General features: G+C 62.4%; 2 long non-coding RNA genes across 7 annotated transcripts in view; one reads left to right on the top strand and one right to left on the bottom strand.

Moving 5' to 3' along the window:
- LOC107537523 (uncharacterized) overlaps nucleotides 1-16,541 on the top strand; it is a 98,162-nt gene that overhangs the window by 15,644 nt on the left and 65,977 nt on the right. The gene's annotated exons all lie outside the window — the stretch shown is intronic.
- Nucleotides 1-16,541, bottom strand: part of LOC148090427 (uncharacterized) — a 98,156-nt gene that overhangs the window by 28,155 nt on the left and 53,460 nt on the right. The gene's annotated exons all lie outside the window — the stretch shown is intronic.

The following is a 16,541-nucleotide window of genomic DNA, read 5'->3' as shown; positions in this document are numbered from 1 at the left end:
ATCATTTGCAGAAAGACCCACAATTCTTTTCCCCGCAGACACCCATGTCCTCTCCCTCTGCGTTCGCATCGAAAAAATGCACACAAACACACAAACAGAACACAAGCCTGTCAACCGGAGTCCAATCTGGACCACAGGCCGGGGCTCACCCACTTGGCCACTCTGAGGGTGGGGTGATCGGGGAGAGTAGACACTGACACACTGACCAGGTGACCCTCCCTCAAGGCAGGGCCAGGCTTCACCGAGGTCATCTGAGTGGTCTCTCCCGCAGTCCCTAGGACCCCCCCCCCCGCCCGCACCCCGCAATTAAACTGTGGCCCATGAGGTCGCAGTGACCGAGAGAAACCCCTGAGGACAAGGAGGTTACGGCAGGCTCCTGAGCCCTGAGGCCTCATGAGGGGACCTGATGAGAAAAGAAGAGGGGCCAGGAGAAGAGGAGAAAGCCAGGGAACAAGTCGCCCACAAGCTCTGAATCCATGTCCCTTATCCCGCAAGCAGGCAGCCCGGAAGACCCCCTCAGGATTCCAGTCCACAATGGGCAGACACCGCAAGGTCTCTGCTCCCTGAGTATCAGGGGCACTTCGGCGCCAAGACAGATGTGGAGAGGGGTCCCCAGATGCACAAAATGCTGTAGGTGCCATTCTAGGTCCCGTCCTCCTCCTTACCAGAACCCCTAAGTCACAGACCCGGCTCTCTCAAAACCCTCACATTAGAACCCTTTCCTAGACGGCTTGGGTGCCTTCGGGGGCTTCCCTGGAACTTTTTTAAGCCACCAAGGGAGGAGGGAGAGGCCATTTTCGCCAACACTATTGGATCTGTGGGGACACAGTGCCCTCAAGCGGAATGTTTTTGAGCTGAGCCTCTCATCGATGGGCTTTCAGACCCGCGGGGGAAGGCCTGGCTGGGTGTGGGATCTGAAGAGATTTCGGTGACAAGGCTCGGGATCCAGCTCAACTTCACAGCGGTCTCGGCAGCCAAAACGGGCTTTGAAGGGGCCCCGCTGCCCACCCAGGAGCCCCGCTGCCCACCCAGGAGCCCACGGCTTCCGGGAGCGCAGGGGGCGTGGCCTCGGTAACCGCCATTTTCCCAGCCCTTCCTGCTCCAAGCCCTGCCGCCCTGGGTCGGGGTGCCGCCCTGGGTCGGGGTGCCGGGTGCAGGAGCCAGGTCCCCCTGTGGGCTTGCTGGGGAGAGCGCCCGCCCTCGGAAGGCCTGGGACCCAGGCACCAGGGAACGTGGGGGAAGGAGAGGGACGGCCGGCCGGACCAAGTAGCCTGGTATAGGCCCGAGGGAGAAGTGATGGGTTTTGGGCGCTTGGATGCGGAGCCCAGACACGGAAGGGTCCAGCAGGTTGCGAGGCAGGTCAGAGCAGCGAAGAGCTGTGTTTGCCATAGTAGCGCTGCGGCAACAGAGAGGCTGGGTGCCAGGCCCCACAGTGTCCCACACTGGCCCTTCCTGTCTCATGTGACAGAGGGTCTCCATACCCAGTGGGCACTGTGTGGTAGCTGGTCAGATCACACGGGGCTAGGATCGCTATGTGGAGAGGGACGGCATCCTTCAGAGTGTGGCGATCGAGGTCCCTTTCCTTCACTTATTGTCTCGAAGCCTCCGCAAGGGGACACCAGTACCTAGAACCGCCTGGCTGGTCCCCAGGCCCAGCCCCCCCACACACACACACACACACAACAGGTCCAAGCTAGGCTCAAAGGGTACTTGATCTGTGGGTTCTGCCATGAGCTTGGCCACAGTGGTAGGCTGAGAGCACTTGGGGCTGAGGACCAATCGGACCTTGTAGGCGAGGACCAGGCCCCAGGGTCGGCACAGAACGCTGGCTTAGGCCGCAGAAAGACTAAGACCCCTGGGCACATTTCGGGTGACTCACTCGTGAGAAAAGAAGGGACAGGGAGCAAGAGAGCCTGCTTTGGCACCCTTCCAGGAGACCGGAAGGCAAAGGGTGTGTGAGCAAAGAGGGGTCGAGCCTGCAGACTGGCTCAGTTGCCAGCCGACCCACAGCAGGTACAAGCTAGCCATAGGACACTAAAGAGTCACCCCAGAACTTATTCCCGAAGGGGGCTCTCCGGCCCTTTGGGGCCTAGAGGGAACGATGCGTCTTTCCTGGCTTTCACAAACACGCAACAACCACGGTGGGTGGGTGGGGGGGATGGGATGGGGGGATGGCGGGGTGGGTTGGAGGGGGGCAACACTGCGGCGGGGAGGGCCTTATGTCAGACAGCCTCCCCCCCCTCCCCCCCCCCCCCCCCCCCCCCCCCGTGTTCAGCATGTTCAGCTTTCTTCTTGCTTCTCCAGCCTGCCTGTTAGCCACTGGAGGGAGGGTCAGGCATGGCGTTGAGATCAGGAGAGCCAGGGCTGAGTGCGGGAAAGGGACATGGCTTCTCGTGTCCCAAGTTAGGCTCAGGGCCACTGGATGACCACCACTTGCCTTCGGAGTGGGGGGGGGGGGCGGTTCCTTCTGCTGCCATAATTCCTTAGCCTCGCTGGGGCCACCGCCTGCTGGGCTGTGTTTGCATCCTCCAGCTGGGCAGCAGGGTCCCCCTACCTTGGCTTGGGGTGGACGGGTTGCGCACGTCACCACTGCGCTGCACAGGGGAGCGTCACTGGGCAGGGCCTCTAAGACCGTGTCCAGGATGCGATTTGGAGGTGGGGGGCGGGGGCAGGTGACCCGGACCTGGCTGCACGCTGGCCAAGAGGGTCTTCCAGTGCCCTGCCTCCTAAGAACGAGCACTAAGCCAAATATCCACAGCCCCCTCCACCTCCGCCCTGGGTTCTTTCAGAGCAGCCTCCTCCAGTCCCGCCCAGACATGGCGGCCGCCTTGGTAGGGAGCCCTGGCTGCCTGGGACCCAGCGACCAGGCCCCCGAGCCGGGCGCCTTGTCCCAACGATTTCCTTCTCTATAGCTTCCTTGGCCCGGCCACCGCCAGACACAGCTCTTGACCTCCCAGGTCCACGACCCCTGTCCAAGGCTTCACTCGTCACTCTCCTCCCCAGGAAGGGACGGTGCAGGGTTAGGTGCAGGGTTCCCCAACGCGCACGCGCCACAAAGCCAGTCCTCTGGATGGCAGTATCGCCCCACAAATGCCAACCTGTCCTTTCCCGGCCACCACCCATGTCCTCTCCCTCCGCCCTTCGCTACCAGAAAAAACCACACACACACACACACACACACACACACACACACACACACACACAAAGAGCACAGAACCCTGTCAACCTGCCTCCAGTCTGGACCACAGGCCGGGGCTCACCCACTTGGCCACTCTGAGGGTGGGGGTGATCGGGGAGAGTATACACACTGACACACTGCCAAGCTGATTTTCCCTCAAGGAGCGGCGGGGCTTCACCGAGGTCATCTCAGTGGTCTCTCCCTGGGCACCATGGACCCCCCCCCCCAAATTAAACTGGGCCACGTGAGGTCGGAGTGACCGAGAGAAACCCCTGGGGACACTGAGGTTACCGCAAGCGCCTGAGCCCTGAAGCCTCATGAGGGGACCTGATGAGAAAAGAAGAGGGGCCAGGAGAAGCGGAGAAGGACAGGGACCAGGTCCAGCACAAGCTCTGAATCCATGTCCCTTGTCCTGCTAGGACGCAGCCCGGGAAACCCCCTCAGGATTCCAGTCCACAATGGGCAGTCAGCGCAAGGTGACCCCGTCCTGAGTATCGGGGGCACTTCGGCGCCAAGACAGATGTGGAGAGGGGTCCCCAGATGCACAAACTGCTGTGGGTGCCTTTCTAGGTTCCGTGATCCTCATTACCAAAACCCCGAAGTCGCACACGGGGTTCTGTCAAAAAAGCTTGGACAAGAATCCTGGCGGAGAAGGCTTGGAAGCCTTTTGGGGCCTTCGTGGACCTTTTTTGAGCCACGAAGGGCGGAGGGAGAGGCCAGCTCACTGACACTGTTGCATTTGTGGGGACACAGTGCCCTCAAGCGGAATGTTTTTGAGCGAAGTTTGGGATCCATGGCTTTGAGACCCGCCGTGAAAGGCCTGGGGCCCAAAGAGGTTTCTGTGATGGGTCTGGGAGGCCAGCTCAACTGCCCAGGGGCCTCTCCAGCCACAACGGGCTTTGAAGGGGCCCCGCTGCCCACCCAGGAGCCCAGGGCTTCCTGGGGCGGAGGGGGCGTGGCCTCGGTAACCGCCATTTTCCCAGCCCTTCCTGCTCCAAGCCCTGCCGCCCTGGGTCCGGGTGCCGCCCTGGGTCGGGGTGCCGGGTGCAGGAGCCAGGTCCCCCTGTGGGCTTGCTGGGGAGAGCGCCCGCCCTCGGAAGGCCTGGGACCCAGGCACCAGGGAACGTGGGGGAAGGAGAGGGACGGCCGGCCGGACCAAGTAGCCTGGTATAGGCCCGAGGGAGAAGTGATGGGTTTTGGGCGCTTGGATGCGGAGCCCAGACACGGAAGGGTCCAGCAGGTTGCGAGGCAGGTCAGAGCAGCGAAGAGCTGTGTTTGCCATAGTAGCGCTGCGGCAACAGAGAGGCTGGGTGCCAGGCCCCACAGTGTCCCACACTGGCCCTTCCTGTCTCATGTGACAGAGGGTCTCCATACCCAGTGGGCACTGTGTGGCAGCTGGTCAGATCACACGGGGCCAGGATCGCTATGTGGAGAGGGACGGCATCCTTCAGAGTGTGGCGATCGAGGTCCCTTTCCTTCACTTATTGTCTCGAAGCCTCCGCAAGGGGACACCAGTACCTAGAACCGCCTGGCTGGTCCCCAGGCCCAGCCCCCCCCCCCACACACACACACACAACAGGTCCAAGCTAGGCTCAAAGGGTACTTGATCTGTGGGTTCTGCCATGAGCTTGGCCACAGTGGTAGGCTGAGAGCACTTGGGGCTGAGGACCAATCGGACCTTGTAGGCGAGGACCAGGCCCCAGGGTCGGCACAGAAGGCTGGCCCAGGCCGCAGAAAGACTAAGACCCCTGGGCACATTTCGGGTGACTCACTCGTGAGAAAGAAAGGGACAGGGAGCAAGAGGGCCTGCCTTGGCACCCTTCCAGGAGACGTGAAAGAAAGGGGTGTGTGAGCAAAGAGGGGTCTAGCCTGCAGACTGGCTCTCAGTTGACAGCCCACCCCCAGCAGGAAAGAGCTTGCCAAAGGGCACTAAAGAGCCACCCCAGAACTTATTCCTGAAGGGGGCTCTCCGGCCCCTGTGGGTCTAGAGGAAACGGTGCCTCATTCCTGGCCTTGACACACAGGCGGCATCCATGGTGGGTTGGGGGGGGGGGGGGCGGGGAGGGCTGTCAGTCCAGCTGCATTGAGCATCTTCAGCCTTCTTCTTGCTTCTCCAGACTCCCTGTTAGCCACAGGAGGGAGGGCCAAGCATGGGGCTGAGACGTGGTGAGCCAGGGCTGAGTGCCCGACAGGGCCATGGCTTCTCGTGTCCCAAGGTAGGCTCGGGGCCACTTGATGGCGGCCACTTGCCTTCGGGGCGGGGAGTTCCTTTTGCCCTGGTTCCTTGGCCTTGGTGGGGGCCACCGCCTGCTGGGGCTCTGTTTCCATCCTCCAGCTGGCCAGCGGGGTCCCCCTACCTGGGCTTGGAGTGGGCGTGTCGCGCTCGTCATCACTGAGCTGCACAGGAGAACGTCACTGGGCAGCGCCTCTAACACCGCGTCCAGGGCGGGCTTTGCAGGTGGCCGGTGGGGGCAGATGACCGGGACCTGGCTGCACCTTGGCCAAGAGGGTCCTCCAGTGCCCTGGCTCCTAAGAAGGAGCACTAAGCCAAATATCCACAGCGCCCTCCACCTCCGCCCTGGGTTCTTTCAGAGCAGCCTCCTCCAGCCCCGCCCAGACATGGCGGCCGCCTTGGTAGGGAGCCCTGGCTGCCTGGGACCCAGCGCCCAGGACGGCGAGCCGGGCGCCTACTCCCAACGATGTCCTTCTCTATAGCTTCCTTGGCTCGGCCAGCGCCTGGCACAGCTCTTGACCTCCCGGGTCCCCGTCCCCTGTTCAAGGCTTCACTTGTGACTCTCCTCCCCAAGAAGGGACGGTGCAGGGTTCGTGAGCGCGCGAGCGGCAAAGCCAATCCCCTGGATGGCAGTATCACATCACAAATGCCAACCTGTCCTTTCCGCGCCACCATCCTTGTCCTCTCCCTCCGCCCTTCGCTACCACAAAAAACCACACACACACACAAACATCACAGAACCCCCTCAACCTGTGTCCAATCTGGACCACAGACCGGGGCTCACCCACTTGGCTACTCTTAGGGTGGGGGTGATCGGGGAGAGTACACACTGACACACTGCCAAGGTGAGTTTCCCTCAAGCAATGGCCGGGCTTCACAGAGGTCATCTGAGTGGTCTCTCCCGCGGCACCATGGACACCCCCTCCTCCCGAAGTTACACTGTGGCCCACGAGGTTGGAGTGACCGAGAGAAACCGCTGGGGACAAGGAGGTTACCGCAGGCTCCTGAGCCCTGAAGCCTCATGAGGGGACCTGATCAGAAAAGAAGAGGGGCCAGTAGACCAGGTGAAGGGAGGAAGGCCAGGGGCCACGTCCAACGCAAGCTCTGAATCCATGTCCCTTGTCCTGCTAGGACGCAGCCCGGGAAACCCCCTCAGGATTCCAGTCCACAATGGGCAGACAGCGCAAGGTGTCCGCTCCCTGAGTATCGGGGGCACTTCGGCGCCAAGGCAGATGTGGAGAGGGGTCCCCAGATGCACAAACTGCTGTGGGTGCCTTTCTAGGTCGCGTCCTCCTCCCTACCAGAACCCCGAAGTCGAAGACGGGGTTCTGTCAAAAACCCTCCCACAGGCACCCTGGCTGAGAAGGATTGGATGCCTTTACCGGCCTCCACGGTCGTTTTTTGAGCCACGAAGGGCGGAGGGAGAGGCCATGATCACCAACACTGGTGGATCTGTGGGGCCACAGTGCCCTCAAGCGGAATGTTTTTGAGCTGAGCCTCTGATCCATGGGCTTTCAGACCCGCGGGGGAAGGCCTGGCTGGGTGTGGGGTCCGAAGAGATTTCGGTGACAAGGCTCGGGATCCAGCTCAACTTCACAGCGGTCTCGGCAGCCACAGCGGGCTTTGAAGGAACCCCGCTGCCCACCCAGGAGCCCACGGCTTCCCGGAGCGCAGGGGGCGTGGCCTCGGTAACCGCCATTTTCCCAGCCCTTCCTGCTCCAAGCCCTGCCGCCCTGGGTCGGGGTGCCGCCCTGGGTCGGGGTGCCGGGTGCAGGAGCCAGGTCCCCCTGTGGGCTTGCTGGGGAGAGCGCCCGCCCTCGGAAGGCCTGGGACCCAGGCACCAGGGAACGTGGGGGAAGGAGAGGGACGGCCGGCCGGACCAAGTAGCCTGGTATAGGCCCGAGGGAGAAGTGATGGGTTTTGGGCGCTTGGATGCGGAGCCCAGACACGGAAGGGTCCAGCAGGTTGCGAGGCAGGTCAGAGCAGCGAAGAGCTGTGTTTGCCATAGTAGCGCTGCGGCAACAGAGAGGCTGGGTGCCAGGCCCCACAGTGTCCCACACTGGCCCTTCCTGTCTCATGTGACAGAGGGTCTCCATACCCAGTGGGCACTGTGTGGCAGCTGGTCAGATCACACGGGGCCAGGATCGCTATGTGGAGAGGGACGGCATCCTTCAGAGTGTGGCGATCGAGGTCCCTTTCCTTCACTTATTGTCTCGAAGCCTCCGCAAGGGGACACCAGTACCTAGAACCGCCTGGCTGGTCCCCAGGCCCAGCCCCCCCCCCCACACACACACACACAACAGGTCCAAGCTAGGCTCAAAGGGTACTTGATCTGTGGGTTCTGCCATGAGCTTGGCCACAGTGGTAGGCTGAGAGCACTTGGGGCTGAGGACCAATCGGACCTTGTAGGCGAGGACCAGGCCCCAGGGTCGGCACAGAAGGCTGGCCCAGGCCGCAGAAAGACTAAGACCCCTGGGCACATTTCGGGTGACTCACTCGTGAGAAAGAAAGGGACAGGGAGCAAGAGGGCCTGCCTTGGCACCCTTCCAGGAGACGTGAAAGAAAGGGGTGTGTGAGCAAAGAGGGGTCTAGCCTGCAGACTGGCTCTCAGTTGACAGCCCACCCCCAGCAGGAAAGAGCTTGCCAAAGGGCACTAAAGAGCCACCCCAGAACTTATTCCTGAAGGGGGCTCTCCGGCCCCTGTGGGTCTAGAGGAAACGGTGCCTCATTCCTGGCCTTGACACACAGGCGGCATCCATGGTGGGTTGGGGGGGGGGGGGCGGGGAGGGCTGTCAGTCCAGCTGCATTGAGCATCTTCAGCCTTCTTCTTGCTTCTCCAGACTCCCTGTTAGCCACAGGAGGGAGGGCCAAGCATGGGGCTGAGACGTGGTGAGCCAGGGCTGAGTGCCCGACAGGGCCATGGCTTCTCGTGTCCCAAGGTAGGCTCGGGGCCACTTGATGGCGGCCACTTGCCTTCGGGGCGGGGAGTTCCTTTTGCCCTGGTTCCTTGGCCTTGGTGGGGGCCACCGCCTGCTGGGGCTCTGTTTCCATCCTCCAGCTGGCCAGCGGGGTCCCCCTACCTGGGCTTGGAGTGGGCGTGTCGCGCTCGTCATCACTGAGCTGCACAGGAGAACGTCACTGGGCAGCGCCTCTAACACCGCGTCCAGGGCGGGCTTTGCAGGTGGCCGGTGGGGGCAGATGACCGGGACCTGGCTGCACCTTGGCCAAGAGGGTCCTCCAGTGCCCTGGCTCCTAAGAAGGAGCACTAAGCCAAATATCCACAGCGCCCTCCACCTCCGCCCTGGGTTCTTTCAGAGCAGCCTCCTCCAGCCCCGCCCAGACATGGCGGCCGCCTTGGTAGGGAGCCCTGGCTGCCTGGGACCCAGCGCCCAGGACGGCGAGCCGGGCGCCTACTCCCAACGATGTCCTTCTCTATAGCTTCCTTGGCTCGGCCAGCGCCTGGCACAGCTCTTGACCTCCCGGGTCCCCGTCCCCTGTTCAAGGCTTCACTTGTGACTCTCCTCCCCAAGAAGGGACGGTGCAGGGTTCGTGAGCGCGCGAGCGGCAAAGCCAATCCCCTGGATGGCAGTATCACATCACAAATGCCAACCTGTCCTTTCCGCGCCACCATCCTTGTCCTCTCCCTCCGCCCTTCGCTACCACAAAAAACCACACACACACACAAACATCACAGAACCCCCTCAACCTGTGTCCAATCTGGACCACAGACCGGGGCTCACCCACTTGGCTACTCTTAGGGTGGGGGTGATCGGGGAGAGTACACACTGACACACTGCCAAGGTGAGTTTCCCTCAAGCAATGGCCGGGCTTCACAGAGGTCATCTGAGTGGTCTCTCCCGCGGCACCATGGACACCCCCTCCTCCCGAAGTTACACTGTGGCCCACGAGGTTGGAGTGACCGAGAGAAACCGCTGGGGACAAGGAGGTTACCGCAGGCTCCTGAGCCCTGAAGCCTCATGAGGGGACCTGATCAGAAAAGAAGAGGGGCCAGTAGACCAGGTGAAGGGAGGAAGGCCAGGGGCCACGTCCAACGCAAGCTCTGAATCCATGTCCCTTGTCCTGCTAGGACGCAGCCCGGGAAACCCCCTCAGGATTCCAGTCCACAATGGGCAGACAGCGCAAGGTGTCCGCTCCCTGAGTATCGGGGGCACTTCGGCGCCAAGGCAGATGTGGAGAGGGGTCCCCAGATGCACAAACTGCTGTGGGTGCCTTTCTAGGTCGCGTCCTCCTCCCTACCAGAACCCCGAAGTCGAAGACGGGGTTCTGTCAAAAACCCTCCCACAGGCACCCTGGCTGAGAAGGATTGGATGCCTTTACCGGCCTCCACGGTCGTTTTTTGAGCCACGAAGGGCGGAGGGAGAGGCCATGATCACCAACACTGGTGGATCTGTGGGGCCACAGTGCCCTCAAGCGGAATGTTTTTGAGCTGAGCCTCTGATCCATGGGCTTTCAGACCCGCGGGGGAAGGCCTGGCTGGGTGTGGGGTCCGAAGAGATTTCGGTGACAAGGCTCGGGATCCAGCTCAACTTCACAGCGGTCTCGGCAGCCACAGCGGGCTTTGAAGGAACCCCGCTGCCCACCCAGGAGCCCACGGCTTCCCGGAGCGCAGGGGGCGTGGCCTCGGTAACCGCCATTTTCCCAGCCCTTCCTGCTCCAAGCCCTGCCGCCCTGGGTCGGGGTGCCGCCCTGGGTCGGGGTGCCGGGTGCAGGAGCCAGGTCCCCCTGTGGGCTTGCTGGGGAGAGCGCCCGCCCTCGGAAGGCCTGGGACCCAGGCACCAGGGAACGTGGGGGAAGGACAGGGACGGCCGGCCGGACCAAGTAGCCTGGTATAGGCCCGAGGGAGAAGTGATGGGTTTTGGGCGCTTGGATGCGGAGCCCAGACACGGAAGGGTCCAGCAGGTTGCGAGGCAGGTCAGAGCAGCGAAGAGCTGTGTTTGCCATAGTAGCGCTGCGGCAACAGAGAGGCTGGGTGCCAGGCCCCACAGTGTCCCACACTGGCCCTTCCTGTCTCATGTGACAGAGGGTCTCCATACCCAGTGGGCACTGTGTGGCAGCTGGTTAGATCACACGGGGCTAGGATCGCTATGTGGAGAGGGACGGCATCCTTCAGAGTGTGGCGATCGAGGTCCCTTTCCTTCACTTATTGTCTCGAAGCCTCCGCAAGGGGACACCAGTACCTAGAACCGCCTGGCTGGTCCCCAAGCCCAGGCCCACCCCCCCCACACACACACAACAGGTCCAAATTAGGCTCAAAGGGTACTTGATCTGTGGGTTCTTCCATGAGCTTGGCCACAGTGGTAGGCTGAGAGCACTTGGGGCTGAGGACCAATCGGACCTTGTAGGCGAGGACCAGGCCCCAGGGTCGGCACAGAACGCTGGCTTAGGCCGCAGAAAGACTAAGACCCCTGGGCACATTTCGGGTGACTCACTCGTGAGAAAAGAAGGGACAGGGAGCAAGAGAGCCTGCTTTGGCACCCTTCCAGGAGACCGGAAGGCAAAGGGTGTGTGAGCAAAGAGGGGTCGAGCCTGCAGACTGGCTCAGTTGCCAGCCGACCCACAGCAGGTACAAGCTAGCCATAGGACACTAAAGAGTCACCCCAGAACTTATTCCCGAAGGGGGCTCTCCGGCCCTTTGGGGCCTAGAGGGAACGATGCGTCTTTCCTGGCTTTCACAAACACGCAACAACCACGGTGGGTGGGTGGGGGGGATGGGATGGGGGGATGGCGGGGTGGGTTGGAGGGGGGCAACACTGCGGCGGGGAGGGCCTTATGTCAGACAGCCTCCCCCCCCCCGCCCCCCCCCCCCCGTGTTCAGCATGTTCAGCTTTCTTCTTGCTTCTCCAGCCTGCCTGTTAGCCACTGGAGGGAGGGTCAGGCATGGCGTTGAGATCAGGAGAGCCAGGGCTGAGTGCGGGAAAGGGACATGGCTTCTCGTGTCCCAAGTTAGGCTCAGGGCCACTGGATGACCACCACTTGCCTTCGGAGTGGGGGGGGGGGCGGTTCCTTCTGCTGCCATAATTCCTTAGCCTCGCTGGGGCCACCGCCTGCTGGGCTGTGTTTGCATCCTCCAGCTGGGCAGCAGGGTCCCCCTACCTTGGCTTGGGGTGGACGGGTTGCGCACGTCACCACTGCGCTGCACAGGGGAGCGTCACTGGGCAGGGCCTCTAAGACCGTGTCCAGGATGCGATTTGGAGGTGGGGGGCGGGGGCAGGTGACCCGGACCTGGCTGCACGCTGGCCAAGAGGGTCTTCCAGTGCCCTGCCTCCTAAGAACGAGCACTAAGCCAAATATCCACAGCCCCCTCCACCTCCGCCCTGGGTTCTTTCAGAGCAGCCTCCTCCAGTCCCGCCCAGACATGGCGGCCGCCTTGGTAGGGAGCCCTGGCTGCCTGGGACCCAGCGACCAGGCCCCCGAGCCGGGCGCCTTGTCCCAACGATTTCCTTCTCTATAGCTTCCTTGGCCCGGCCACCGCCAGACACAGCTCTTGACCTCCCAGGTCCACGACCCCTGTCCAAGGCTTCACTCGTCACTCTCCTCCCCAGGAAGGGACGGTGCAGGGTTAGGTGCAGGGTTCCCCAACGCGCACGCGCCACAAAGCCAGTCCTCTGGATGGCAGTATCGCCCCACAAATGCCAACCTGTCCTTTCCCGGCCACCACCCATGTCCTCTCCCTCCGCCCTTCGCTACCAGAAAAAACCACACACACACACACACACACACACACACACACACACACACACACAAAGAGCACAGAACCCTGTCAACCTGCCTCCAGTCTGGACCACAGGCCGGGGCTCACCCACTTGGCCACTCTGAGGGTGGGGGTGATCGGGGAGAGTATACACACTGACACACTGCCAAGCTGAGTTTCCCTCAAGGAGCGGCGGGGCTTCACCGAGGTCATCTCAGTGGTCTCTCCCTGGGCACCATGGACCCCCCCCCCAAATTAAACTGGGCCACGTGAGGTCGGAGTGACCGAGAGAAACCCCTGGGGACACTGAGGTTACCGCAAGCGCCTGAGCCCTGAAGCCTCATGAGGGGACCTGATGAGAAAAGAAGAGGGGCCAGGAGAAGCGGAGAAGGACAGGGACCAGGTCCAGCACAAGCTCTGAATCCATGTCCCTTGTCCTGCTAGGACGCAGCCCGGGAAACCCCCTCAGGATTCCAGTCCACAATGGGCAGTCAGCGCAAGGTGACCCCGTCCTGAGTATCGGGGGCACTTCGGCGCCAAGACAGATGTGGAGAGGGGTCCCCAGATGCACAAACTGCTGTGGGTGCCTTTCTAGGTTCCGTGATCCTCATTACCAAAACCCCGAAGTCGCACACGGGGTTCTGTCAAAAATGCTTGGACAAGAATCCTGGCGGAGAAGGCTTGGAAGCCTTTTGGGGCCTTCGTGGACCTTTTTTGAGCCACGAAGGGCGGAGGGAGAGGCCAGCTCACTGACACTGTTGCATTTGTGGGGACACAGTGCCCTCAAGCGGAATGTTTTTGAGCGAAGTTTGGGATCCATGGCTTTGAGACCCGCCGTGAAAGGCCTGGGGCCCAAAGTTTCTGTGATGGGTCTGGGAGGCCAGCTCAACTGCCCAGGGGCCTCTCCAGCCACAACGGGCTTTGAAGGGGCCCCGCTGCCCACCCAGGAGCCCAGGGCTTCCTGGGGCGGAGGGGGCGTGGCCTCGGTAACCGCCATTTTCCCAGCCCTCCTGCTCCAAGCCCTGCCGCCCTGGGTCCGGGTGCCGCCCTGGGTCGGGGTGCCGGGTGCAGGAGCCAGGTCCCCCTGTGGGCTTGCTGGGGAGAGCGCCCGCCCTCGGAAGGCCTGGGACCCAGGCACCAGGGAACGTGGGGGAAGGAGAGGGACGGCCGGCCGGACCAAGTAGCCTGGTATAGGCCCGAGGGAGAAGTGATGGGTTTTGGGCGCTTGGATGCGGAGCCCAGACACGGAAGGGTCCAGCAGGTTGCGAGGCAGGTCAGAGCAGCGAAGAGCTGTGTTTGCCATAGTAGCGCTGCGGCAACAGAGAGGCTGGGTGCCAGGCCCCACAGTGTGCCACACTGGCCCTTCCTGTCTCATGTGACAGAGGGTCTCCATACCCAGTGGGCACTGTGTGGCAGCTGGTCAGATCACACGGGGCCAGGATCGCTATGTGGAGAGGGACGGCATCCTTCAGAGTGTGGCGATCGAGGTCCCTTTCCTTCACTTATTGTCTCGAAGCCTCCGCAAGGGGACACCAGTACCTAGAACCGCCTGGCTGGTCCCCAGGCCCAGCCCCCCCCCCCCCCACACACACACACAACAGGTCCAAGCTAGGCTCAAAGGGTACTTGATCTGTGGGTTCTGCCATGAGCTTGGCCACAGTGGTAGGCTGAGAGCACTTGGGGCTGAGGACCAATCGGACCTTGTAGGCGAGGACCAGGCCCCAGGGTCGGCACAGAAGGCTGGCCCAGGCCGCAGAAAGACTAAGACCCCTGGGCACATTTCGGGTGACTCACTCGTGAGAAAGAAAGGGACAGGGAGCAAGAGGGCCTGCCTTGGCACCCTTCCAGGAGACGTGAAAGAAAGGGGTGTGTGAGCAAAGAGGGGTCTAGCCTGCAGACTGGCTCTCAGTTGACAGCCCACCCCCAGCAGGAAAGAGCTTGCCAAAGGGCACTAAAGAGCCACCCCAGAACTTATTCCTGAAGGGGGCTCTCCGGCCCCTGTGGGTCTAGAGGAAACGGTGCCTCATTCCTGGCCTTGACACACAGGCGGCATCCATGGTGGGTTGGGGGGGGGGGGGCGGGGAGGGCTGTCAGTCCAGCTGCATTGAGCATCTTCAGCCTTCTTCTTGCTTCTCCAGACTCCCTGTTAGCCACAGGAGGGAGGGCCAAGCATGGGGCTGAGACGTGGTGAGCCAGGGCTGAGTGCCCGACAGGGCCATGGCTTCTCGTGTCCCAAGGTAGGCTCGGGCCACTTGATGGCGGCCACTTGCCTTCGGGGCGGGCAGTTCCTTTTGCCCTGGTTCCTTGGCCTTGGTGGGGGCCACCGCCTGCTGGGGCTCTGTTTCCATCCTCCAGCTGGCCAGCGGGGTCCCCCTACCTGGGCTTGGAGTGGGCGTGTCCGCGCTCGTCATCACTGAGCTGCACAGGAGAACGTCACTGGGCAGCGCCTCTAACACCGCGTCCAGGGCGGGCTTTGCAGGTGGCCGGTGGGGGCAGATGACCGGGACCTGGCTGCACCTTGGCCAAGAGGGTCCTCCAGTGCCCTGGCTCCTAAGAAGGAGCACTAAGCCAAATATCCACAGCGCCCTCCACCTCCGCCCTGGGTTCTTTCAGAGCAGCCTCCTCCAGCCCCGCCCAGACATGGCGGCCGCCTTGGTAGGGAGCCCTGGCTGCCTGGGACCCAGCGCCCAGGACGGCGAGCCGGGCGCCTACTCCCAACGATGTCCTTCTCTATAGCTTCCTTGGCTCGGCCAGCGCCTGGCACAGCTCTTGACCTCCCGGGTCCCCGTCCCCTGTTCAAGGCTTCACTTGTGACTCTCCTCCCCAAGAAGGGACGGTGCAGGGTTCGTGAGCGCGCGAGCGGCAAAGCCAATCCCCTGGATGGCAGTATCACATCACAAATGCCAACCTGTCCTTTCCGCGCCACCATCCTTGTCCCTCTCCCTCCGCCCTTCGCTACCACAAAAAAACCACACACACACACAAACATCACAGAACCCCCTCAACCTGTGTCCAATCTGGACCACAGACCGGGGCTCACCCACTTGGCTACTCTTAGGGTGGGGGTGATCGGGGAGAGTACACACTGACACACTGCCAAGGTGAGTTTCCCTCAAGCAATGGCCGGGCTTCACAGAGGTCATCTGAGTGGTCTCTCCCGCGGGCACCATGGACACCCCCTCCTCCCGAAGTTACACTGTGGCCCACGAGGTTGGAGTGACCGAGAGAAACCGCTGGGGACAAGGAGGTTACCGCAGGCTCCTGAGCCCTGAAGCCTCATGAGGGGACCTGATCAGAAAAGAAGAGGGGCCAGTAGACCAGGTGAAGGGAGGAAGGCCAGGGGCCACGTCCAACGCAAGCTCTGAATCCATGTCCCTTGTCCTGCTAGGACGCAGCCCGGGAAACCCCCTCAGGATTCCAGTCCACAATGGGCAGACAGCGCAAGGTGTCCGCTCCCTGAGTATCGGGGGCACTTCGGCGCCAAGGCAGATGTGGAGAGGGGTCCCCAGATGCACAAACTGCTGTGGGTGCCTTTCTAGGTCGCGTCCTCCTCCCTACCAGAACCCCGAAGTCGAAGACGGGGTTCTGTCAAAAACCCTCCCCACAGGCACCCTGGCTGAGAAGGATTGGATGCCTTTACCGGCCTCCACGGTCGTTTTTTGAGCCACGAAGGGCGGAGGGAGAGGCCAGCTCACTGACACTGTTGCATTTGTGGGGCCACAGTGCCCTCAAGCGGAATGTTTTTGAGCTGAGCCTCTGATCCATGGGCTTTCAGACCCGCGGGGGAAGGCCTGGCTGGGTGTGGGGTCCGAAGAGATTTCGGTGACAAGGCTCGGGATCCAGCTCAACTTCACAGCGGTCTCGGCAGCCACAGCGGGCTTTGAAGGAACCCCGCTGCCCACCCAGGAGCCCACGGCTTCCCGGAGCGCAGGGGGCGTGGCCTCGGTAACCGCCATTTTCCCAGCCCTTCCTGCTCCAAGCCCTGCCGCCCTGGGTCGGGGTGCCGCCCTGGGTCGGGGTGCCGGGTGCAGGAGCCAGGTCCCCCTGTGGGCTTGCTGGGGAGAGCGCCCGCCCTCGGAAGGCCTGGGACCCAGGCACCAGGGAACGTGGGGGAAGGAGAGGGACGGCCGGCCGGACCAAGTAGCCTGGTATAGGCCCGAGGGAGAAGTGATGGGTTTTGGGCGCTTGGATGCGGAGCCCAGACACGGAAGGGTCCAGCAGGTTGCGAGGCAGGTCAGAGCAGCGAAGAGCTGTGTTTGCCATAGTAGCGCTGCGGCAACAGAGAGGCTGGGTGCCAGGCCCCACAGTGTCCCACACTGGCCCTTCCTGTCTCATGTGACAGAGGGTCTCCATACCCAGTGGGCACTGTGTGGCAGCTGGTTAGATCACACGGGGCTAGGATCGCTATGTGGAGAGGG

Source organism: Miniopterus natalensis, chromosome X (genome assembly GCF_054644295.1).
Source record: "Miniopterus natalensis isolate mMinNat1 chromosome X, mMinNat1.hap1, whole genome shotgun sequence".
In the NCBI taxonomy this organism is placed as follows: domain Eukaryota; kingdom Metazoa; phylum Chordata; class Mammalia; order Chiroptera; family Miniopteridae; genus Miniopterus; species Miniopterus natalensis.
The sequence above is the reverse complement of the archived record's forward strand: the minus strand, read 5'-3'. Positions and strand labels throughout refer to the sequence as shown.